This window comes from Cygnus olor, chromosome 7, assembly GCF_009769625.2.
Source record: "Cygnus olor isolate bCygOlo1 chromosome 7, bCygOlo1.pri.v2, whole genome shotgun sequence".
Taxonomy (NCBI): Eukaryota; Metazoa; Chordata; class Aves; order Anseriformes; family Anatidae; genus Cygnus; species Cygnus olor.
The window spans coordinates 37948537-37972542 of record NC_049175.1 but is presented as its reverse complement, the minus strand read 5'-3'; the positions used below and the strand labels follow the sequence as shown (position 1 = coordinate 37972542).

Here is a 24006-nt window from a genome sequence, read left to right as displayed (position 1 = left end):
AGAGTTTTGTCTCTTCAGAAGAAAGGTGGAGATTGCATCTGCTCTGCAGGTGAAACCCTTATTACCTTTTCTGCTGCCATTCTCCTATAAGCTAAAGCTCTTTCTTTCACTCCACTGCTCCTCTTGCAGCTAGGTCAATATGATGTTATAAGGCCAGTGAAGCGCTCACTCAGCTGCAGACAGTGGGACAACAGCTGATCAAAGTGCAAATAGCAAAGTTTGCACCTTTGCTGTTACCCCAAGCAGCAATATCAGCATTTGTTAATGTGCAGTTACAAAGTTCACAGTTAACAACAATCTTCTAGAATAGGACTAGTGTGTATGGAAATAAAATTTGGTAGCATATAAATCTGCTCCTTTAACCACAAAGAGCTGCAGTGTTTTCTCCTGCAACACGTGTGTTCTTTCAAGATTCCAGTGCCCTGCATAAAATATAACTGAATACTCTATTTATGAGAAGCAGAATATATACCCCAGGAAAATGGTAATATAAAGAAAGAGACTTCAATTTTTCAATTTGCATTTATCCCTATGGCCCCATTTGCTATGGTCTCACTTGCAGAGAAGCCCGCAGAGCATGTCATGGTTGTTCTTAGTCCACTTCTGGCACCCAAATTACCCCCACCACTGACACTTGTTGGAACCCTTCTCGGGAATTCCGGTAGTGAGGGCAGGTGGAATGGTTTGGAGAGCTCCTGCACATCCGAATTAATTCTGTCCTTAGCAGGATGCTGTTCTGGCAGCAGCTTGTGATGTTGACCAAGTGACTCTCTTTTGTCCAACGTATTTCAGATTCACAAAATCATTTGAGAATGTATAGAAGATAACTATCTTAGCTTAAAAAGATACATTATTAGCATCAATTGGTTTATGTGGGATCGAAAAATGGATGTCAACATTGTGTAAGAAAAAACGTTATTAATAATCAAAATATATACATCGCAAAAGAAATCAGAATAAAAAACATTTAAAAAAAGATCAAGTACTTCTTGACCACGTTTTATTTCATGGTATTTAGTTTCTGCTTATCACAATGCATTAAAAGTTTCAGCCTCTTCAACAGCCATGTTCCATGTGCCAGGCTCCACCACGTGTAGCCGTTTTAAGGTTGGTCCATTTAAAATAGAACAGCTGTGGCACTGCAAAAATTAAAAGCATTTCCATTTCCAGGTGTGGTATGAGCCAGCAGGCTTGAAAAGTCTCTAGTGGACACGGCCAGTTTAAATGCCACACGTACAATGGTGCGAGGAAATCTACATCAGTGCAGGGAGGTTTACATCACAAAGATCTTCCTTCTTTATTATGCCAATCTACAGAAAAAAAAAGCACATTTTTTACAAGAAAAAAACTCAGCTAGCAATCTTCCTTATTCAAAAGCACTGCAAATAGAAAATGTTTCATTTGCAGAGAAATGCATTCTTCTTTGGTATAAAAAACAAGCAAGCAGACAAGCAAACAAAAAACAGAACAAAAGGGTACCAATTATCTATCTACCTATCCGTTTACTTGTTTATTTATTTAATTGGGGGAAGTAAAGGAAGCTCAATGTGATGAGCACAGATTTTGTTTCATTTTGGCAATCAGTGAATAGGACCGAGCATTTCTGACAGTTTCCTCCATGGCTCTATGCCATGCAGACTTCAGACTTTGATCCAAGAATTGGACTGGGGTTGTCTTCTGTGCCTGGAACAGTTCCAGCTTGTGGTGGCATTCTCAAGGATTGCTTACGTGAGTTTGCTGCTGTTGGCACAGCAATAACTTGTATGAAACATGCCTGAACAGATAATAAACATGTATATATATTTGTGTGTGTATGTAACAGACACACCAGAATATGCAGCTAATAAGCCACGGGATCTCAGAGAGGTACTGCAGTATCAGCTCCAATTAGATGACTTCTTCTAATTACAAAAAGCTCTTTTAAAGGCCTTGTGCCAAAATTACCTTGAACAAGAAGAAAAGTGTATGATCATTAGTTAGTTCCTGATAATCATGTGTACATGAGCATCTTCACCTGCTTTTATTTGATATACAATGGGATTAACACCATCTCTTTCCCTCTCTGAATATATCCAAGATAAAACAGTTGGACCCATGCACTACCTTTCCTGTTACAGATGTTTATGATGTTTACATGGTGACCACAATATGCGTAAGTCATTCTTCAGTCTAGACTTTTTGCAGAAAAGTTGTCAGAAAATCATTGCCATTCAATGTTTGTGAATATTTATTCACTCATTGTGCCATGTGAGTCACAACGTATTGAATCTGGTTGCACTGCTTTGGAGTGGCACTGCATTAAGTGTCACTGCTGTATATCACTGAAGAGGAAGCTGTGTTTAAATGCAAGCTTTCCAGCTTTCCTTGGTCACGTTACCACTGTTACTGTATTGTGGCATTCCAAAGCACAATGATGAGGTTCTGTAAGCTTTGGGACTAGCTAATGTGAGATAGAGGATAGGGCAAAGGAACAATGTTCTTCCATCTTTCAAAATATCTTTCCAGCAAAACATTACTTGGCTAGCATTGTTAGGATTACTGGTACACTGTATGAGTAGCCTACAGTACGATCTGGGTCTAAACCGTGAGACGTAGAGGCAGTGATACGTCTATTGCTGTATTTCTTGGAACCTGATTAAGGCCTTTTAGACTGCTGACTAATAATGCCTTTCATTAACGCTTAGTTCTGCCATTATAGTGCTATTTCTTTCGTATAAGACATTCCACAAGTGTTCTTAGAGCAGTATTAATGCTGTCATAAATTTCTATTGGGTTCTTAATCTCTACCAGACTTTGCAGTGTTATAGCACAAATTTCCAAAAATGAAACTTAATTGAATTCTTATAATAATTGAGGGGTAACCTTGCCTAGCAATTTTTAATCATTTGTTCTTTTAGTGTTTATCATTCACTAAAGAAAAGTAGCAGAGAATGTTGTCCTTTTTAAACTTAAGACAATCTTAATACTATTACAGAAGTTACACCACCAAAAAATAAAAATAATTTTAAAATTGTTTGCAACATCTGCTTTTAATCTTTTTGCACAATTATATATATATATATATATATATATATTCCATCTTCCAGCTCTCATATTTTTGTTTCTCTTATTTATTCTCTTCCTATAGTTCTTTCCCTTATGAGGATTTAGCTCTGGGTAGATCCATCTGGTGCGCTATTTCAGCGTTAAAGGCCATCCAAATATTTACTTTTGTACAGCTAATAAACAGTCATACCTTGCAAGCACTTCTCGAGAAACCCTGAAACACTGTATGAACTTTATGTGTCAGGATATTTCATCTACAAGTGAAATGCAGCTATTCCTGGAGAAGAACGTAATGACTGTTTATCATATGGTCTTGACCCTTTAAAAGCTGTGTCAGATAGGAAGACAGTGCCCCAGGAAATCACGAGAATCATTCCCAGCATTGTTCACGCACCGAGGCAGGAAGCTACGTTCGGAACAACAGGAATTGGGAAAGGTTAGGCCTGTAGCATTGGAAAGCTGCAGCACCATTTATTTATTCAGTCTGAGTCTGACTTGCATCGTAATCTATCCCCACACTGCAGTAAATACCACAGCTGCCACGCTGCTTTGGGGATATCCTCCGTGTTCCGCGTTCTGCCTTCCTACCACGCCTGCAGGCACACCAGCGTGCTGCCGGGGCCTCGCGGCAAGCCGGGAGGGAGAGGTTGTAGGAGACGTCAGGCTCATGGTGCCGTCACGCTGCGCCTTTGGTCCAGCACGAAGAACACGAGTCAATGCCCGCAATGCTTTTCTGACCCACCGGGGCTTGCTTCAGGTTTCCCAAGTCTGCCCCTCCTCAGGCTGGAGAAAACTAGCGAGGTCGCAGACAGATGTTCGGTGGCAGAGAAATACGCCCCCTCAACCTGTTTCTCACGGACCGAATATGCTTTTGTTCATCTGTGGCTTATCACTTACGGAGCCACAGAGGGGCAGGGACCTCAGTGCTGCTGCATGTGGCATCCTGGCTGTCAAATTCTCAGTCCTTAGGATAGGGAGGAAAACCTTGGAGTTTTTGTCTCCGTCCTCTATAAGGCAGCACGTGAAACTAATGTTGACGGCTCTAAAATATTCTGTTGATACAAAAGTGAAAAAGTATTTAAAGACCCTCACCATGTTAGTGAAAGAGTAAGGACATACAACTTTCCAAAGGCAAATATATTTACCTTGCTAGAATATCAGTACAGTAGCTAAATACATTTTAGAAGTAGACAGAGAATTTGCAAGGAGTGAAGTGTTGCGGAGGTGACGAGAGAGCTTGGCAGGCATTTGCTGATAGCATCGGCAGGAGCTGTGTGCTCCCACAGTGCCCTCTCTCCTGTAGAGCACAGAGGGCAGCTCAGACTTAATTTTCAGTCACTCTGTTGAGATCATTCAGAGGTAATTACTTCAATTTGGTTTATGTCGCTTGGTCTGCTGGTGATAATCTAGGTTTATTTTCTCATTGCTAAAGGTTAGTTTCTATTATATGGCTTTAGTGATGTATGTGAAGGTGTGATATGAAAGCTTTTATAAATATATGGAACAGATTAGAGCAAGCAGGATATAAATAGCTAACTACTGATTACTCTTCTGCACACCTGCCTCCCAGAGTACAGTAACAATATTTGAGACAGCTTGTGAACGGCCGTTTCCTCCAGCTCCTTTTTAAATACATAAACATGTGTGTACACACACACACACACTTACATATTTAATTCATTACTGCAAAACCTCACTGCTCTACACAGGAAAACCACCATTTGGGAAAGATGAAACAGATTTCCAACCGTAGCAAAGGTCAGAAGTGAGAAACGCCATTTACCTGAAGGAGCAAAGAAGCATGTGGCTTTTGTTGTCCCTTCTCACAGAAAGTAAGCCAGTAAGTAGCATCTTGAAATATATTTCTTAAATATTTATGAAAAACAAGGTACTTTCTGAAAGTTTACGTAAGTTTCTGTGGGTACTGGATAGCTAGCTTCTCATTTTTTTTAAGAGTAAAAAGAACATTGAGCACTTTCAGCCGATTCTGCTGAAACAACAGATGAAGACTGGTGTAAGAGGGCACACTAAGAAATACCAAGCTCTGGTCCCTGGTATCAATCCTTCATGTTCATACAAAATGGTAACAAAACAAAAACAAAGAAACAAACAAACAAAAAAGACCACAGCATCAAGAGACTAGCACGGAGGAAAGCAGTAAGAGAAATCACAGCTTGTTGAGCATGAATGTACCCATGAAATAGGAGAATGTAATTGCATGACTGTTTTTGAAACGTTGTATTTATTGTACTGACAGTTTATGCCTGGGAAGACAAACATTTTCCTAAAAACAAAGGAAAAAAACAACCCAAAACAAAATAGAAATCCACAGGGGGTCCGTGAGCGTGTTGGCATAGTAAGAGAATTAACATTTATCTTAAGCAATTGCATAACGAACATAAAAATACCCTCATCCCAGAAGGCCAGTGACTTTCAGCATGAAAACCATTACCTGCCCTCTGGTCCTTTCACATTTTTGGTCCGGGCTGGGGTCTCCCTGGCGGCAGCCCACCGCCACCTCCCATCGCCTCTGCACCCGCTGGCACCCGGCCGCCCCGCTGCGCCCCGCCGGGCGCTGGGGCAGCCCCACAGCTGCAGCTTCCCAGGTCTCACGAGGAAGCAATTCAGGCAGGGCCTTGCAAGGAAACAATTCACGCATAATTTATGCCACTTCATGTTTCTCAGAATTAGATTTCTTTCAGATGGGGTATATGATGTAGTTCGGGTGAGTGTGCGTGTGATGAGGCCAGTTCTGCTGTTTCCATAGGACTCCTGACCCTTCTGTGCCTGAGAGGAACCTCCAGATACACCTGATATCAGGTACTTTTCTTTTACTGTGCCTTTTTTTTTCCTAGAAGAGTTTTTCCTCAAATCTGTTAAGCAAACCTCAAACACCAAGTTATAAAAGAGTGATGGGATCTTGTGGTAGAGGACACAGCGGCAGGCCGTGCATCATCCTTGCGTGTTGAAGCCATCTCAAAGGATGCCAGATCCCAGGATGTGCTTCCCCACAGCTCCTGCAGAAGACAAAGCTGGATAGAGCCACAAAATCTTGGCCCATTACAGAAGTGGGTTGGCAAAGTGCAGGCTGTTCCTTACAAATCTGTCAGTCTCCATTCCATTGTGATCTGTCCGTGGGGTCTTCCTGGTTGCTATCAAAATGTAAATGTGATGTGTCCTGACATAGTTCAAGGCAGGGACTCTCTTTAGTATACACCCCACAGATTGCACAGCAACTTGCATTTACACCCTTTTCATGCCATATCGTGGGACTGGGGTGGAGAAGGCTTTGAGGGACAGAATATTTTATAACTGAATCACACAAAGAGTATTAGTGTCAATATCACCTGAGCAAAATCTCTATTACCTAATCATCTAGCATTAAAAAAAATAGATTAATATGGTGTCTGTTCTCACAGGACCATAGATATTTTTATGGGATATGGCATTATAATAAAAATTCCCCAGACTTCAGCTTAATCTAGAAAACTCATTAAATAGGTTCAATACACTATGGAATTCTATATAGAAATGTTATTGTTAAATGTGTACCATATTTCTCTCCCTTCTGTGCCCAAACATTTTTATTTTGTAGCGTGTTTTACAGTGTAGTCATGAACAACATAGAAAGACGACTCAGAATTGATGCAAGCTTTAAAGACCATTGATCTCTGTGCATTACTATGTGGGATGATGGGAGCAAAGGGGTCAGAATTTATAAATCACTTCACCACTGGATATGAGTTTAGCATGAAAAGAAAACCAGGACTGATATCCGTATATGCTCATTACTGCCTAAGCGTAACTTGTTGAGGTTTCAGATTTCCAGCCAAAATTGTGTTGCAAAAGACAAACTGAACACTAACATCTCATGCCCTGCCTGTGAATCACCAACACTCGGGTAATCCCTGGTTTTGGAGCTGCCGAAATCATTGCAATAGTCGCTGTGCAGAAAAGGCCAAACAAAGCTTCCTCTGCATGCTGCTAATTACGGCCTTCGGCGCACTGAGGGGCTGTCTCCATGGGTGTTTTCCGCACTGGAGCAACCCCAGCACCTCCCCTCTTGGCCCACGGCAAAAACAAGCTCACAGGCCCTCCTCCACCTCGGAGGCACCGTGCCCAAAGCCCAAAGCCCGCACGCAGCTCGGACCTCCTCCTTCCCACGCATGCCCCACGTCACCGCTGCCCGTCCGGCAGTGCCTGCCCAGGGAGGAGAGTGCTGCCTATCCCAGCCCTGCCTAATGCAGCTGCACGGGTGGCAGAGGGGAGGGAGGCAAGGAAAATAGCTTTGAAAAAGCTCTCAACCTTTTGGTATCTCCAGATCTGTGCTACAACAGCCAGTAGATGCGGTCTGTAGCTAGGGCTTTGCCTGGCTGCCCAGCAGGTTGATGCAGGGCGTTGCTCAGCAAGGTAAGTCGCGTGCCCGCTCAGTAGCCCCTTCTCCCAGGGCTGTTTCTTCTGGCTACTTCTGCCATGGACAAATTGATATCCACCGTTATACACATGCCTGCTGCTCACCTTAGCTGCAGCGATGTGACATACCTGAGCACGGGGCCATCAGCCTGCAGGAAACTTCAGCCAGAGCCGAGCCGTGCGGCACGTCCCACCTGGGTGGCAGGATCACGTCCCACCCAGCCGGCGCGCTCGGCTGCCTCCGGGGAGCTCCTGTCCAGCCAAGCTCAGCATCTCCATTCGTCTCGCAAGGCCCTCTGCTACCTAGTGTCTACATATCCACCAGATTAACTCACATGAGGTGAAGATCATGATCAGCAGCTATGCTGCTCTGGCAAAATAGATTGTCTGTAGCATGTGCAAAGCTTTAAATTAAGAGCAGAAAGCATAACTTTGGGGTCCAGCTTGAGACTCTTGAAGAAATTCCTACAGGATCTAAGGTTCATCACAGATCTCATTGTCTTCTTGCAGGAGGTGCATTTCTGAAGTGGTGTCTTGCTCATTTTATATCGTTGTATCACATGTGGATGTTAAAATACTGCACACAAGAAGAAAATGCTTCATACCATGCATCTTTCCACTAGAAAGCAAATGAAATGACAGCAGTTAAGTCCTTCATTAACTGTAAGTTAAGCACTGGCGGGGAACCAGTCCTGAAACAACAGGGACCATAACATGACAACTCTTTAGAAGATGCTTTGATTTCCCGTTCTTAAAACTAGTGATGAAAACTTACTTCTTTTTCAGCAGTCCAGCTTAAAGGCATCGCATATGGTGGGATTCAGCTAACTAGAGGTGTGCTTGTGTTGGGAATGTTTTGCAGCTATACCTCAAAGTACTGGAAATACTTAAATACCATATGAAGTACCAAGTTCAGCTTTTGGAGTTTTTTTATGGTTGTACCCAGCAGAATCCTTCTAAAGGAAAATAAAATTGTCCTGCAGGGCAGCATGCTTCTTTTCAAGCAATGCACAAAGCTAATAGCTGCAAAAATGCATTAGAATAAACTTTTAGTTTTGTTTTGCTTGCAGATAAACAACAGTGCATTGTATGAAGTGACTCCAGGACTCCTTCACTCTCCTTGGACACCACTCGTGTTTAAATATAAAATGTTTGGTTAACATGCCTCTGCACCACTAGTGAAAGTAAAACACATTCTTGCTGCAGGCTCCTCTTCCAGAGGAGCTGGTTCCCCGCTCCAAAGAGGGAGGAAGGGAGAGCAGCAAGCGCCTGGGGTGCAGCAAGAGGGATGGGAGGGAGAGAAGACAAGAGGGAGCTGAAAGGCCGAGGCTCCTCCTTCTGAACCAAGTAATGGAAAAACGATGTAAGAATTCCAATGCCTGAATAAATATGTGCCCTCTGACCTTAATCCCCTAGGAACCAAAAACATCCAGAGTCAGATAAAAATAGTAAACCCTTTACATTGCTGGGGGAGAACAGCACTGCTTGCGGCTAATTAGCTAAATCCTGTTAATAGCAAGGGGGCTGGGCAGCCACTAGGAAGTGAGTGTTTGCCAGAAGGCTTAACCATGCACGTACCAGAGAGAGAAGGCATCGCAGGCGCCTGCAGACGTTGAACCATGTGAAGCTGAGAAAGGGCACGGCAGCACTGAGCCACGCTAGGAGAGGCGACCAGGAAGTTTCCCGGTGTGGGGAATCGAACCCATCTGTTGCTCTGTGTGACACACGCTTTGAAGGAGACCCACCAGAATGACTCATGGTTTACTGCTATTCTAGCTCCGAAAACTCCTCCCAGCAAGTTTACAGACCTTGCCTGCTTGCTAGCTTGTGCTGGAAACCTCAGCTTTGCAGCGGGATCTGTTGAAAATTAATAAATTACAGCAATCCTGACAGCAAATGTCAATGAACTGTTCAGGTTCAGTTGTATAATTTTATTTAAAGCAATATAGCTTAACAGTGTGCTGAGGATAAACTATTTATTCAAGCCATAGTGGAGACAATAGATCACTTCAAACAGCATTCTCAAATGTTTGTTCTAGTTCTGAGTGACTGTTTTGTTAGTCAGCATTGGTTTTCTTTATTGCTCCCTATTTGCAAACATTCACACCAGCTGGGTCTTGCATGGTGACTGTTCTGTTCACACGGTGCCCATGCAGGCATGTGCAGGTTAGCAGTTGTGCGCAGCCAGGAGTGCTCTGTATTGTGTCATTGCTATAGAATACTTAAGGTTTCTCCAAGCAAAGAGTAACTCGCACGTCAGAGAGCAGCAACGATACCAGCTGGTTTCATCGGCCCATTGAGCTCCGCAGGAGAGAATTCAGGAGCTGGCCCAAACCTGGAGCCTTCGTTTCAGACGGGACAGCTGGGGAGGCAGCCGCCTCGCGGGCTGACCTTTGATCACCCACCGGCATCTCAGCGGCGATGGCGCTGCCCAGCTGCGGGTGCCACAGGCCGCGTGCTGCTGGCGTCTGCGTGGCACGGCTGGGGCAGGGGCTGGGGCTGGGGCAGGGGCTGGGGCTGCCGCCGAGTGCCCTCACCCGGGCGGGCAATGCCGGCCGGCCGCCGACCTCGGGTCACTGCCGCAGCACTGCGGAGGCAGCTCCGTCCTTGCCGTTTATGGCGGCCTGAGGCAGATCAGAGTCTCTCATGCTCTTGGCATCTTCATCTATCAAGCGTGATGCAGTGTTTTTTTCCATAGGCACTCCCCTCCAGCAGCTTGGGCTTGAATTTTAGCTGAAGTATTTACATATCAATGTTCCAGGGTGAGAAATTACTTTGTGTCACAGATCTCACTTCTGGTGCATTTACATTGGGTTTCTGCAGAACCTCTGCAGACACTTGTTTCTGAAATGATCTGACAACCCATTACAGCAATTTGCTGCCATCAGAGGAAAGGTTGCTGTGTTCAGTCTGCTCTTTGGGAGGCTGGATGTGTTTACTTTCTGCGAAATCACACCAAATTTCACCTGGAGCTCCAAACCAGAGCTGTAATGGCAATGGCCTCGCTCCAGAGACTGCAGGAGAAAAATACTGCGGCTGGGAAGTGGAGGGCAACGTGCTGCAGCCCACGTCCATAGCACCTGCCATGCTCAGCGGCACTTTTCAGCACTTGCTGCTCAGGCGCGCTCTGAGATTCGTTGGCCCATGGCTGCATAAACAGTTCGAGCTCTGCCATGCCTCCCTCCTACTTCTCTTTTCCACTGTGAAGGAAGAGCACGCCTTGAGCAGCAAGGAAAAGACAGCCCTTGCCTCGCAGCTTGGTGTGTTAATAGCAGCACTGGAGCAGTCAGGCGCCGGTGAAAGCTTCCCTCCTGCAGGCTGGCCGGAGAAAACCAGAGCGATTGCAGTGGCATCGCTGCAGACCCCGACCGGCCAGCAGCAGGGGCCCTCAGGCAGTGCCACGCCACCAGAGACGCGGCTTCCGAGCACTGCGCTGTTGCAGCCCCAGGATGCGCGCTCCTCCCTGGGCCTGGCGCGGGCACGTTGCTGTCACCGGGCTCCAACCCAGCCCGCGTCTGCTCCGCGGTGAGCACACGGGAGGGATGCTGGGCAGAGCAGAGAACAGCCCACGGGCTTGTCCCATCCCAGGTCAGAACCACATTTCCGTGCCAAAACTGATGGCCAGGGCAAAAGCCCTTCAGCCTGGCTCCGTCTCCAGCCTGCCCAGGGCCACTGCCATAGGAGGCGGCCCCAGCTTTGCCCCTTGCTGCCCGGACCTCCTGCCCCTGGCTCCCAGGGCCACACCACGGCCGGGCACCTCACTGCGTCCTCCCTGCCAGCTCCACCTCTGCGCCGGTCTGCTCTTCTTGGCCTTTCCCTGCCTCCCACGCTTCAGTAACATCTGCTACCTGCCTCCCTCAGGGCACCCTCTGCAGCTGGGTCTCCTTCCAGCTACTCCTTAATTAGCACCCAGATTAACCTCCTCTCTGCCACACCGGTCCTGCAGCATTCGCTCCGTATCTCCCACGGAGTGGGGGAAGCCTACCGGGCCCTGCAGGATGAGAGCGCTCATACGGGTACCAGCAAGCACCCTATCCCTTTGCAATTTGATTTTTGGGCTTCTTCAGCAGCTGAAGTGAACCCAACCTGGGTGTAGCAGCTGTATATTCAGATTTAAGCTAGGGAGCATGAGAGCTGAGAATAGCTATCCCATACCAGCTCCTGGGCAGGTATACAATACACACCAGGTACATGCTTTGTATTGAAACTTTCTGTATAGATATATGGATAGAGAATGAGGGAACATGCCAAAGAGAAATCTTCTCTTATTGAGTCTGAAATCTTCCAAAGAGTTAACTTTGTCTTCCTCCGTCTCTCACGCTCTGGAACATGTTTATATAGAGTAAGAACATCTTTCCTAGAAGCAGGCGTAGTAACCGGGAATTGCATTGTCAGTAAGACAAGTCCTGGAGCAAAGTGGGTGATCCTTATTCATGCATACAATCTGGCCAAGAATATGCAATAAAAGCTAAATATAGTTGTTTGGTGAGGTACAAGTGCAAAAGCAGCTGTCTGCCAACAGGATTTTCCACCTCAGACTACTTCAAATACTATAGCAGCAATAAAATTGACAACTATAAAACCTTGCAAATTGCTTTTAAATGTTTATTCATCCTCAGTGGGAGAACTTTGCGCAGCGCTTGCCTGCACAGCACCCTGAAAAGAAGTTGGGCAGCAGACTGACTTGCTCTGACTTCCGACAGCTCCCGGGGAGGAGACAGAGACTGCCTGGGGGAGGCACAGGCAGGAACAGCGGCAGCAGCCACTGCTCTTCCCTGCCCTCTGTTCTGGGACATGAGAGCAGCAACTAGAGAGAACAGGAAATGGAGTAATTCTGAAGCAAGATGCAGGTTATTTTCAATGAGTATTTCCCTACTCCTGTTCTCTCTCAAGAAGCTATCAGAAGAGTTGTCTCAATGTAAGCTCATTTGCAGAGATGTATTTCAATTCCTTTATGAAATATTATTGCTCACTGCCCTTCTTGTAGCTGAAATTGTGTTTTCATTTTAAAAGAAGCACCTGCAGTATTCTTCTTTTTAAGTAGCTGTCAAAAGATAGATAATCAGATGAAAAATATTCTCATGAGCCTGTTTTTGCTTTGTCCAATAAGCCTGGCAGATGAAAATTAATCTGACAATAATATTCACCACTTCACTTCACGTGGAAGATCTACGAGAAGCTATATTCATAGCCTAAGTGTTGGGCTAGTATCTGTGGCATCAGCTTTATGTATGTGATTATTGTACCTAGGTGGTACAACGGAGAAGTATAGTAACGGCTAAGATCAGGACGTGATTAAGTGCAAAGTGCCTCTTTCTATATAGAGCATTCAAAAGGAAAGTTGTTATAAGGACATAATTCCCTAAATTGTGAAGACAGAAAATTATGCTTAGCACCCTTGGCAACACTCAGAAGGGCTGAATTTCCAGTCTTGCACAGCCAACGTGATCGCGTATTTCCCTGGCTAGGCAGTGTCACCATTTCTATCGGATTACGAGACGCTGCTGGCCCTGGCCCTGCACAGGTGCATCTGGGACCCATCGGGAGTCGTTTGACTTCCGAGAGCTCAGCACCTGCGGCACTGTGGTCCCATGTTTGGAACTGAAGAATAAGTGATGGAAGGGCATCTGCTGTGTTTGTTTGTTTGTTTCTCTGACAGGTGTGACTTCTTGGCCTCATTTTAACTAACTTCGTTTTCTTCCTTCAGGGGTTGTTTGAAACCAAGGAAAAGACGTGAGATAGAGACCAACCACTGGATCTTATTCTCCTCTGATGTAAGCCTGTTAAAAACAGTAATAGTCCCAGTAAAATGAATAGATTTGTATCAGTAGAAAAACTGTGTGAGCAGCAAGAGAATTGGCTGCCTTGGGTATAAATTCATGAAAGTCATTTGAAAGCTCTCTGGGAGGATAATTAGAAACATGAAGTCCTGGGATGTCTTCCTTCCTTTTTAATCCAAAACTACTTTTAAGAGCTGCTGTCAGCTTGAAAAGTGGTTATTAATACAGAAACAATTCCAGACAGTATATGGAACAATACATCTTAGTAAGTTTCTCTGTAAACCTGTAGTATTTGGGCTTTCTTCTTTTTTTTTTTTTTTTTTTTTTTTTTTTTAATTTCCTGAGAATAATTGCTGGGAAAAGGAAAAAAAAAAAAGAAAGAAAGAAATAGCTTTTTAATCCTTCTCATGGTAATTCCATGCAAAGCAAAAGACAACTTTGCTTTTTTCTGCAGCAATGGTAACTACAAGGTTTTCTGACAGAGGTATTCTTTTAAGTTCACACAATCCCTTTCAGCACTGGCTATAGTTAAGACTGTATGAAAGAGCCTGACAAGAGCTTGTTCCCATCACATTATGTACGGACAATAAATCAAGCACAGAGAAGAAACCTAAGTCATCCAAAACATTATTTACAGAGGCTTCTATGCCTCGATAAATAATATTTCCCTTTGGGAAGAGCAATAGGGAAGGAAGTACGAAAAGCAGATACTGGTCATGTGTTAAGTCACCGGAGGGTGCTCAGAGAGGAGTGATGGACACACCGAAAGCCATTAGAGGTAGCTAGGATCAATATTTGTCCATGTCTGAATGCTGACTTTTCCTTCCCTTCCTCCTGCAGAGTTCTTACAGTGTTATGTAAGTGGACCTGATCTACTTTAGGTGCTGTCTTCAAGTGTAATACCCATCTTCTCTGTTTCCTATCCTAGAAACATTAATTTTGATATTTCAGAGAAATTCTCAAAGTTAGAGGGGAAAAAAAAAAAACAGAAAGAAAAAAGAAATCTTTTACTCTGAGATTGCTCACGATCCTGGAAATGGTGTATTTGGCTTTTGGGCACCCAGTACAGGATCAGAAATATCATGTTTGGGGACTTTATTATTCAGCAATGGTATGGGCAAAGTGTGACTAGATGTGTCCTCCTGCAGCTGCCATAAACCATACAGCCACGTGCCCCCACTCCATCAAGCACTTAGCTACGACTTGAATCAAGTCTTGGTGGTCTGTATAATGAGCATAGGAGCTACAGCATCACCAATTCGCATCAACTCTTGGCTGCAGACTCTTGGGAATCTCAGTCATGGCCCACGGTCAGTAACCAATATGTAAATCCTGTGTTATACCAGCCGTAATAGACAATATACAGTGGGGGAAAATACAAGAAGAAAAGAGGGGAAATGTTTCAAAACACTGAAAGCAACTATCGTTCATACCATGAAGAGCTATAAAAAGAAGTCTTTTCTGTAGCTTCTTCCGCCACACTGCATCTTCTTGGTGTGTTCGTTCACTCCAAATCTATGCGTGGATCTTTGCAGGTTCATGGACACAGGCAGTGTCTCTCCTTCCCTGGTGTGGCAGTCATGAGTAGCATGAAGTCTTTGGGGACAGGAGCGCTTTTTTTGGTCTCCTCAAGGACTGGTCTCCAAGAAATGAAAAACTAAAAGTGCCAAATGCCAGTGCAGTGAGCACCTTCATCCAGAACCAAGGGCAGCTGAGGGCTGCAGAGTAACCCCGAGGCGCGGGCGCCGCGCGCTCCCTGCCGCAGCGACCTGCGTGGGTGCGGGGCTGCTTCAGCGCCTGCTGGGCACCGCGGCAGGGTGCAGCACCACCGGAGGCACGCGGGCAGCGTGGGCCAGGGTGCTGGCAGCTCACCGCTGAGGCAACGAGGGCACAGCCTGGAAAGGCGGTGGGAATTCGTTCTGGGTTCCCTTGCCATGAAATCAGCCTCAGTGGCTCACCGCCACAGCAGGGAGCACAGCAAGGAGCGGGCGGAGCAGAGCTGCATGCATCATGGTTTGCAGTGGCGGTCACTTGAGCGGGTGAACCAGTGAATAAGGGCTTTAAAAATGAGTTTAATGTTTTCAAGTGTTTGATAATGCACAACATGTCCCAGGGATGTGCAGCCAGCAGCGTCAGTGTCAAAGCTGAGCAGCTTTGCAGCCTCCCCCTGGGATGCACAGGAAATGTCAAGCTGTCCTTAGCTTGGAAACAAAAAGGTTACACCGAATTAGGAAATTAGCCCTGAATGAATGACTTTTCCCTCCCTCAGGCCCAAGGAAATGCCAAGAGCCTTTCCAGCTTGCGGCACAAGGATGGGGGCTGGGGGCAGCTGGCTCCTGGGGTGCTGGAGGCCAAGCGGCCCCGGGGGCTGGGTGCCGTGGAGCACCGGGCCGGCACACAGACCCCCAGCCAGCAGCCCCACTGCCCCCAGAACAAGAAGGAGCCGAGCACGGCTCCCCCGTGCTGTGACTGGGAGCCGCCTGCCCCGGGGAGGAGCGGGTGGCAGCCCCGTGACCTGGTGGCGGTCTCCCGCTGATAAATGGAGCAGCATAACTGAAGGAAACAGTTACTCAGTAAGGAAAGCCAAAGGAAATAGTTACTCATGACTTGGCAGCTGAGAAAGTGCCATCCAAGCCTTTGTTTCTCTGCAGAACCAGCCGTGGCCGTGCAAACGCAGGCTCCTTCGTCCCGGAGCTCCCTGACCCGCAGAGCTTCAGCCCGGCGAGGGCCCAGGGCAGCTCCACGCCACTGCACAGCATCCAGGCTCAGGGCAGACTCTCACTGTGCTGTGAGCTGCGGCGATTTCAGCCTTAATATGATTTCTAGTAAGACAGAAATTAATGCCAGCCTCTAGTTACCTGGACAGGGTGATCTGGCATTTTGTTGTGAAGCTGCCTGATTTAGGACTAACGTCAGACTGCATGCCATTGTAAAGCCTAATAAAATACCCTTTTGCAACCATACTAACATGCCACAGAGCTTGCTGATTTGGGGAAACAGGCACGGAATAACCTGTCCCAAAGTCAGAGAGAAAGCCCTTCCACAGCCATGCCCATCTTCCCACAGCAGAAGCAACAGCGCTCTGTGACGAGGCACCAACCTCATGGCAGTTCATTGACACCAGCGGTGTCGCTGGTCTTTAACACAGTCGGTTTTTAGTGCCAAATATTTTTAACTTCAGAAAAAGATATTTTTAGTGATACTATGATTTTTTTGGCTTTTTTCTATAATTGAGGTAAATTAAGTGTAATTGGAAGCATCTGTTCCTATTTTAGTGCCCACAATGGCGTGGTATTCTGCGTCTCCTGGAAGACACTCTCTTTCTTCAACTCCCACTAGATCCAGCTAAAAATAGTTAATCTAAATCAAATTCTCTCAGGCAACAGTGCTCTTCAGCTCTCAGGATTTGCCCTTCCATGCTAAACAATAGCTCTCCAACTTCTTTCCCTGGAAGGGTAGGGGATGGATTCAGGGGTCCCGGGAGGTGCAGCAGAGAACCCCACTTTGTGAGGCTTTGTCAGAACTGCGGGTTCTGCCTCCCCGCTCCGCTCCATTAGTGAACCTGGGACAACAAGGACAGGCGCGAGGGAAGGGCACATATCCCGGCAGTGCTGCAGGGCCCCCGTACCGCAGATACTGCTGTGCCTGGGGCATCACGGGAGAGAAAAGAGGGAAACTTGAGCAGAAGAATTCGCATAGGTGTTTTGGCACAAGTGCAGGAAGTTTTGTGAGTGGTTGCTTTGTAGGCAGAAAGCATTTACTGTGAGGTCAGTACATTTACCAAATAATAGCATTTTAATAGGGAAATCTTCTTTCATGCCACTTTGACTTCTATTTACTCACAGAATCAGCAGCCCAAGCAGGGCCCTCGCCCTGATGCTCCAGCCCTGCCAGCACCCAGGCTGATGCTCAGTGTCCCTGCGACACACTTTGGTGCCGTGAACTGGGTCCGTGCAGCCTCAGAAAGGTTTCTGGAGGGCGTCTATGGAAAAGCTCTGGCTGAACAGGGTTCAGAGTCAGGTCTAAAACCCGGTCCCTCAAACAATAGCTTACATAAATAGTATGCCACAGGAACATTTTCCTATGCTTACATTTGTTCCTATGTTTGGTGCTATCCATTTACAAGTAAGTGCACATTTCAGGAAAGGCTTTTCAGTTCTTAGTTAGTCCTCTGGTTCTCAACTTGATACTGAGCAATACACTCTGTGGCACAGTAAGATTGACTCACTATTTTGTTTAAAAATTGTCATAATAGAACCACCACCCTAACTTTAATATTACGGGTAATTTTGCTTGTGACATTTTTCTGAAAGGCTGGGAAGCGTTTGGTTAAGAGGCGAGTCTGAGCAGAGGGGCATGAGACTGGGGGTGACAAGACGAGCACTCGCTGGGTGCTAGGAGCAGCACTTCGTCCCCGTGACAGAGCGCTGCCTGTCTGCCCGCCCGCCAGCTGCCTCCCAGCCCCGTGCAGGGCCCACACACGCCCCCGGGGTGACGCAGACCCCACTGTCAGTTCTGCCGTGTGGTGGGACCAGGACCTGAGGTGGGGAGAAGCCCCTCGGCCCTCCCCAGAGCCCCGTGAATCCACCACAGAGATCACCGAGCGCTCCTGCGCACTCAGGCACAGCTCTCTCTTGACCCATGTCCATCCCGTACTCAGAAGGGCTATAAATACGTGTTGTATTCTATACAAATAAGGTGTGCACAGGAAATATTTATGCGCTGCATTCATTGCACAGTCCTCTGGATTCCAGCCTTGATGACAGCGAAAACGATCATTACTCCATTGCCAGGGCGGAAGAAAATTCCAGTGTGAATGTAAGTTTGTCTTTCAGAGCGCTGGAGGCAACTGCACCTCTGCTGCAGCACCCAAAGCTGAACCTGGCCCTTTAAGGAAATGTCCTCTAAAAGACTGCCAGGTTTATTGGTTTTTATGCTGTTGCACTTTTAGACTGCTCAAAACTCTCCCAGGAATCCTTTTAATATTCCCATCAAATTGAAATATGAGTTACGTAATTATAATTAGAGCATCATACTCTTGATAACATTCACTTCATTTCTTTAAAGACTGTTTACTTCCTAACTTGTACCTAGAAGAAATGTTAAAAACCAAACAAACATTTCCCCTCTTCCCTATTAAAGCACAAAACAAAACAAGCAGCTAATTGCTTAAAACTTATTAAAGCAGCTTGCACAGTAGTTCTGCTCCTGTAGACCTTCTTCTATGTAACTGTGGCCATATTAGAATATTTGTCACAGGACGTTCCCTACATTAAGTGTAAATGACACCCTTGTGGTAAAAGGAACTAAAAGGCACAGCAAAACACGCAGTCATTCTCTCCTTTTGTAAAAGCAGGACATAGGAAGCTTTGCAAGAGCTAGATGAGGCAGCCCCCTCATGCTTCGGCCTCCTTCTCTGGGACTTGCACAAGCACTGTAAAACGGAAAAGAGCAGGCCCTCATGCCAAAACGTACACACTAGGCAGTCAGCAGCGCTGCAGGGAAGCTGTGCTGGCTCCCGCACCGCGGGTCCTGGTGCCGAGCAGCCGGGTCCTGCCTGGGACACGTGGAGAGGCTGCGGAGCCTCGGAGCTGGAGCCACGCTCGTCCTGCTGGTGCAGGGCAGCACGGCAGCGATGGGCAGAAGCGGGAGCAGAAGAGGCTCAGCGTGGATCCGAAGAAAAGCTTTTCCCCCATGAGGCTGGTCAAGCAGAACTGCTGCAGCTGTGCAGCCTCCGTCCTTGGCTGTAAGGTCCTGAGCTGAGCCCGGAGCTGACTGGCATCGAGCAGGAGGTTGGACTACGCATCTCCTGAGGTCCCATCCCTCCTGAATTGCTCTACGATCCTTGTATCGATCCAGTGCGAGTTGGGATGTTCACGGCACAACCTAGCATGGGGCATTTCTGTTTTCTCACGTGCTGCTGTGGTCTTCAGGCAGGCTGTGATGCTTCGGAGCTGCCAACAGCTGCCCAGTGCACACAGCCGTACGGCCTGGCTGCCCGCCCCCGGGGACAAGCGGCGTCACAGCCTTAACGCAGCCTAAAAGCACAGACACCAAAGGCTGCGTTAAAGCAAGCACTAAAAAATGGGTGGCACTGTGAATTGCAAGCAGCTTTGCATGGTCTTTGAGGACCTGGCTAAATTGCAGCTGGGTCACCGCGCATCGTGCCTGTGTCCCATCATCATGCAGCAGCTGGGAGCTCCTCCAGCAGAGGTGTTTGGGGTGCTGAGGTGTCCTGAGGTGTCCTAGATAACTCAATGAAAGACGTGAAATACATGCTCAGAAAGTCCATTCTTCTCCATTTTAGTTTCACTTTGAAAGTAGAAATTACAAAGGTCAAGTTTTTTATCCTGAGCTTTTGACATCTATTAGAGCCCAATAAAAGCATCACCGGGTAATTTCCTTTATTTCACTTTGATTTTAGCACTCTTGATACTAGTTTGAGTTACAACCTTAATTATTAGGCAGTAATATCCATAGCATAATCCTTGGAATTTAAACCATGCAGGCTACTGGGAAGCACAGGTTTTATTTTATTCTGGAGGAGTTCACATGTTTAAGCATGTTAATTACTGTGGGATTTTAAAATAATATTTATACTGAATACTTTTGTACTCACTTCACACACATTCAGAAGGCTTGTACACATCTTTGCCAATAGCTGTAACATTCAATCAAAGCATTGCCTCATACATAAACTGAATTTGACCTAAATGTAGCTGGCCAATATAAGCGTGTAAGGGTACAAAGCCTGCTGTGGCAGAGCTGAGAGCTGCATGTTGCTGGAGTCCTCATCCCAGTCCCCATCTCCTGCCCTTTTCAAACCAGCCAGGAACAGCGTGATAGATGTATTCTTAACCTTTGCAAGGGAAGAAAGAGCACTGAGACCAATATTTGCATTTTAAAGCTGGAACCCATACCATACTCAGAGAGAGAAAAAAATAGAGGAGAAATACGACAATTTAGCAGATAAATATTTTTGTAATCAGGCAATATCAAGTGAAAAGATTGTTAACATTCTGCTAGCTTGCTCGAGTCAGAATAATATTATTATGGGCTCAGATAGCACGTGTTGCCCGGAGGTAACGGAGCCCTGCCCAGAGACCCTCGGAGAGGCAGCTCTGCGCGGGCCCCCCAGGCTCCCGATGTGCGCTCGGTGCCCCCCGGGTGCCCCGCTCGCAGGTGGCCTCCAGCCCAGCCTGCGGCACAGAGCCGAGCTCCAGAGACATCCCAAACTGAGAGTGACGCCTGGCACTGACATCGAACCGCGTTAGAAAAGCAAGGGAGCAAATAGCTTAACAAGGAGCCATTTCTGGTGGTTGGCAGATAAGATTTAAAGAAGTTGTTTCATCTAAACTTGACCTAAATGGAGTGGAAAATTACCGTGACTACATTTATCTGAAATCGCAAAGTGTGTTCTGATTAGACCGTGATAAAAAGGATGGTATAAATTGATCCAAAGATAAAGAAAGGGCAGGGAAAATGAGATGAGATTAAGAAAAGAAGCAGACTCTAAAAAGGAAAGAAGAGGATAATACAGCAAGTCTCTAAAGCTGTATTAAAAATAGCCGTCCTAACTCGAACATAAATAGTTCAGTGCTCAGTTTCTACTCATCGGGCCAAAGCTCAGCCGCAGAACCCGGACTCCCAGCGGCCATCCCGCCAGCCCCACGTCCCCCGGCAGACCCTCGGCGGAGCAGCAGGACCGCGCCCCGCGGCCCTCCTTGCTCGGGGCCCGCACGCTGCGGCCAGCAGCAGCCTCCTGAGGGACCTCCGGGTGAACCCGCTGCTGCCGATATGCTTCAGTCCCCATCAAGGCACGCTGGATTGGCCAAAAGATTAAAAAAGTAGTGCAATGGGTGTGGAAAAAAACACCCACAGAGTGATTGGATGAACCTCATTTCCTAGAAATATTGCATCTGCCTCTGGCAGAAAGTTTGATAGTCATGGAAACAGATATCTTCTCTGATAAAGACTGTCTTTCAACTTCCTAGAAACAAATAAAGACAAGTGAAATAATTTGTTTTCTTAATTTTCTTTTTGAACCCCACTTGGGCTGTCTGAGGGCTCGCTGTTTGCAGCATAACTAAGACGCTGAACAGGGAGGAAAACCACAAGCCGTGAGATCACAGGAGGCTTATGAGAAGGATTAATGGCAGCTCTGCCAGCAGACCCCCTCTGCACGGCTGGGCCCCGCGCACCCAGTGCCCGCACGATGCCGGCTGCAGCCCCGGGGCAGCTCGGGGTAGGTGCCCCCGGGGCCTCCAGTCTCAGTGCCCCGCGCGCCCCCACTCTCCAGGGCACTCCCTCATCTGCGGAGCAGCACACCGATGCTTGCAGTAATTTGCTCTTAAGATCATCTCTCTCAGAAAATATATTCCTGATAGTCTGGAAATGTAGTTTCTATTCTATTTTTTAAACATGGGTCAGAAATGGATAAATGACTGACACAACCTCCCTTTTCAGCTATTTTTTTTTTTTTTCCTTTTCAGCCTAATGACTGGAACATCCAGCCTTTCTCTAGAGCAGGAAAACAGTTTATTTATCTAATCCCTTATGACTCTGATCTCAATCATTTTTATCTGAGTGCAGTGCTGAAATCCTCCACGTCTGGCGAATACATGCTTGTACAGTGCTCCCTCCCCAGACCTTTCTCGGATGGCCAAGTGTGGCTGGTTAATTTAGATAAGGCTCAGCAAACAGCATATTTGGAAAACTCTTTCCATTTAGTATAAACTTCCTTTTCCACTTTCTGTTTATTTTAGCGTAGATGTATGTAAATGCTTCCATCAGAAATTTCCTTCGAGGAGGAGGTCAAGGCATGGAGTGAGAGAAAGCCGTTCTGGCTGTGCCGTTCAAGTGGCTCCCACGAAGATGGCTCTCCCTGCTGTCCCCTGTGGTGTCCCCAGCCCGGTCCCCTTCATGACACTCCAGGAGCAACCTGGAACTTTTTTCTGTAGGAGAAAAAGTCTGATATTCACATCTGTCCTCTTGCAGCTCTGGTGGGTGCCACAAGTCCACAGCAACATTTTAGTTCTCTCACTGGAGAGCTCTCTGCAGTATCACTAGCGAGTCTAAGCTAATTTAATTCCCCAGATTTGGTATGGTTTTATTTTCTGCTTGGAAGCAATGTCTTGCCCGCCGGGCAGCAGCCCTAGCACCAGCCGGCCTCCCACCTCCTGTCATGAGCACAGGGTGGCCACGGGACCAAGTTCCTCCCATCCTCTGGTGGCCTCAGGCACTGCCGCAGCGGGGGCCCAGCCGGGACCGGTGGCTGCTGCCCGTCCTCACTCGTCCCAGCCCCACTCATGGCCTCCCCCCGGGACCGGAGGCACTGCGTCAGGAGCCTCCGTCGGGCTGCGGCCGAGGACTCTGCTGCAGCACTTGGGCAAAGCTGTGCCCAGGGCAGGGAGCCTGACCTGCAACTGCCCTGCAGGCTATGGGGCCGTGGTGCCAGGCAAACGGATGGTGCCACACACATGGGCACACAGTGAGAGGTGAAACAGGCCGAGCTTAATTGTGAGTGAGCAAGAAAATATGCCTAATAGAATTAACAATATGTATGCAAAACCAAGAGCAGCAGCAAGAAGAAAGTCTGAGTTCAGTGCGCCAGTAGGACAAATGGCAGCCCTGACTGGTAAGCATGCAGGCAGAAAGGCTGCTCGATCTCAACTCAAAGTCACCTTGGAAACTAATTTATAAAAAGAATTATTCAAACCAGAGTGTTACCACTGTGACTATATTGAACAACGCTGTCATGCTGCAGGTTTCTTTCGTTCTTCAGTAATGCCAAAGCCACCGAAGCCTCCAGAGCCCTGCACTTAAACGGAGCCCTCCAAGCACTGTTGGTGTAATGTGGCTCTCACATGATGGTCTTTAGACACTAAAAGAACTCTCCCCATAAAGAACTCACACCAGAGGGTTTTGTAGTTGTGCAGGGCATTTCTCGTACACGAAGCAGGTTGCTCAGTCATTCTCTTACATTCGCTGGCCAGAGAGGGCTACGAGGACTTCAGAGTCATGCAGCAATACAAAAAGTAGTCTGGTTAACACAGTAACATAACAGTAAACTTTATAAGCAGAAGCTTATAAACATACTGCTGAACATGTCATAGCAAATGCTCGTTCCCTCTTTTGAGTGCAGAGATTCAGGCAGGAAGCATCACTTTGTAGCTCTACCGTTAAATTAAATTGTGGCTTTACTAAGACACAGCAGGAAATGGAGACACTGAATTTAGGAGCACACAGTGTGAGGGGTCACTTATTTCTTACACATTTGTAGACAAAATAAACAAAGCAGGTGCTTTGTATGGCCATGGGAGCCAGATTTACCTGTGCTGATTGGCAACAGGGAAATGTCGGGGGATGGCAACAGGGTTGTCCCTTTTCCCTGCCCAAGACGTTGGGTCTGGGGCCCTGAGCTCAGCTCAGCAGGGCAGAGCACGGCTGTGTCCCTGGGGAGGCAAGCCCAGCGAGGCAGAGGGTGCTCCGCTGCCCGTGCTTTGCAGCCAGCCACCAGCCCTCGCCCGAGGAACGCACTCCCTTGTGAGCCGGCGCGTCCAAGACCAACAGAGACGGCAAGAACAACAGCCAGCTGCGCTCCAGCCTCGTCCCTGCTAATTTCTATTTTCATTCATGTCAGTCTGCCATTGCTGCCATGGTGACCAACTTAGAAATTAATTATATAAAGACATTAAAGGCACATTTAAACAGGAAAGTTCAACCCACAGTTCTGGAAAAAAAAAGAAAAAAAAAAAGGTTCAAATAT

The 24006-nt window shown here is 46.9% G+C and overlaps 2 long non-coding RNA genes across 3 annotated transcripts; one reads left to right on the top strand and one right to left on the bottom strand.

Moving 5' to 3' along the window:
* Positions 1-3016: 3016 nt before the first annotated feature.
* On the bottom strand, positions 3017-9263 carry LOC121073338. 2 transcript variants are annotated; one of them, XR_005821633.1, is made up of 4 exons: positions 9037-9263; positions 7588-8077; positions 5498-6062; positions 3017-4097 (listed from the first exon to the last, which is right to left on the bottom strand). It is a non-coding gene; the product is annotated as an uncharacterized LOC121073338 (long non-coding RNA). The 2 variants fall into 2 exon arrangements; XR_005821632.1 differs by lacking the exon at positions 3017-4097 and having other exon boundaries at positions 5280-6062; positions 9037-9251.
* LOC121073339 lies at positions 7294-8529 on the top strand. The gene is made up of 2 exons (XR_005821634.1): positions 7294-7455; positions 7969-8529. It is a non-coding gene; the product is annotated as an uncharacterized LOC121073339 (long non-coding RNA).
* Positions 9264-24006: the final 14743 nt, after the last annotated feature.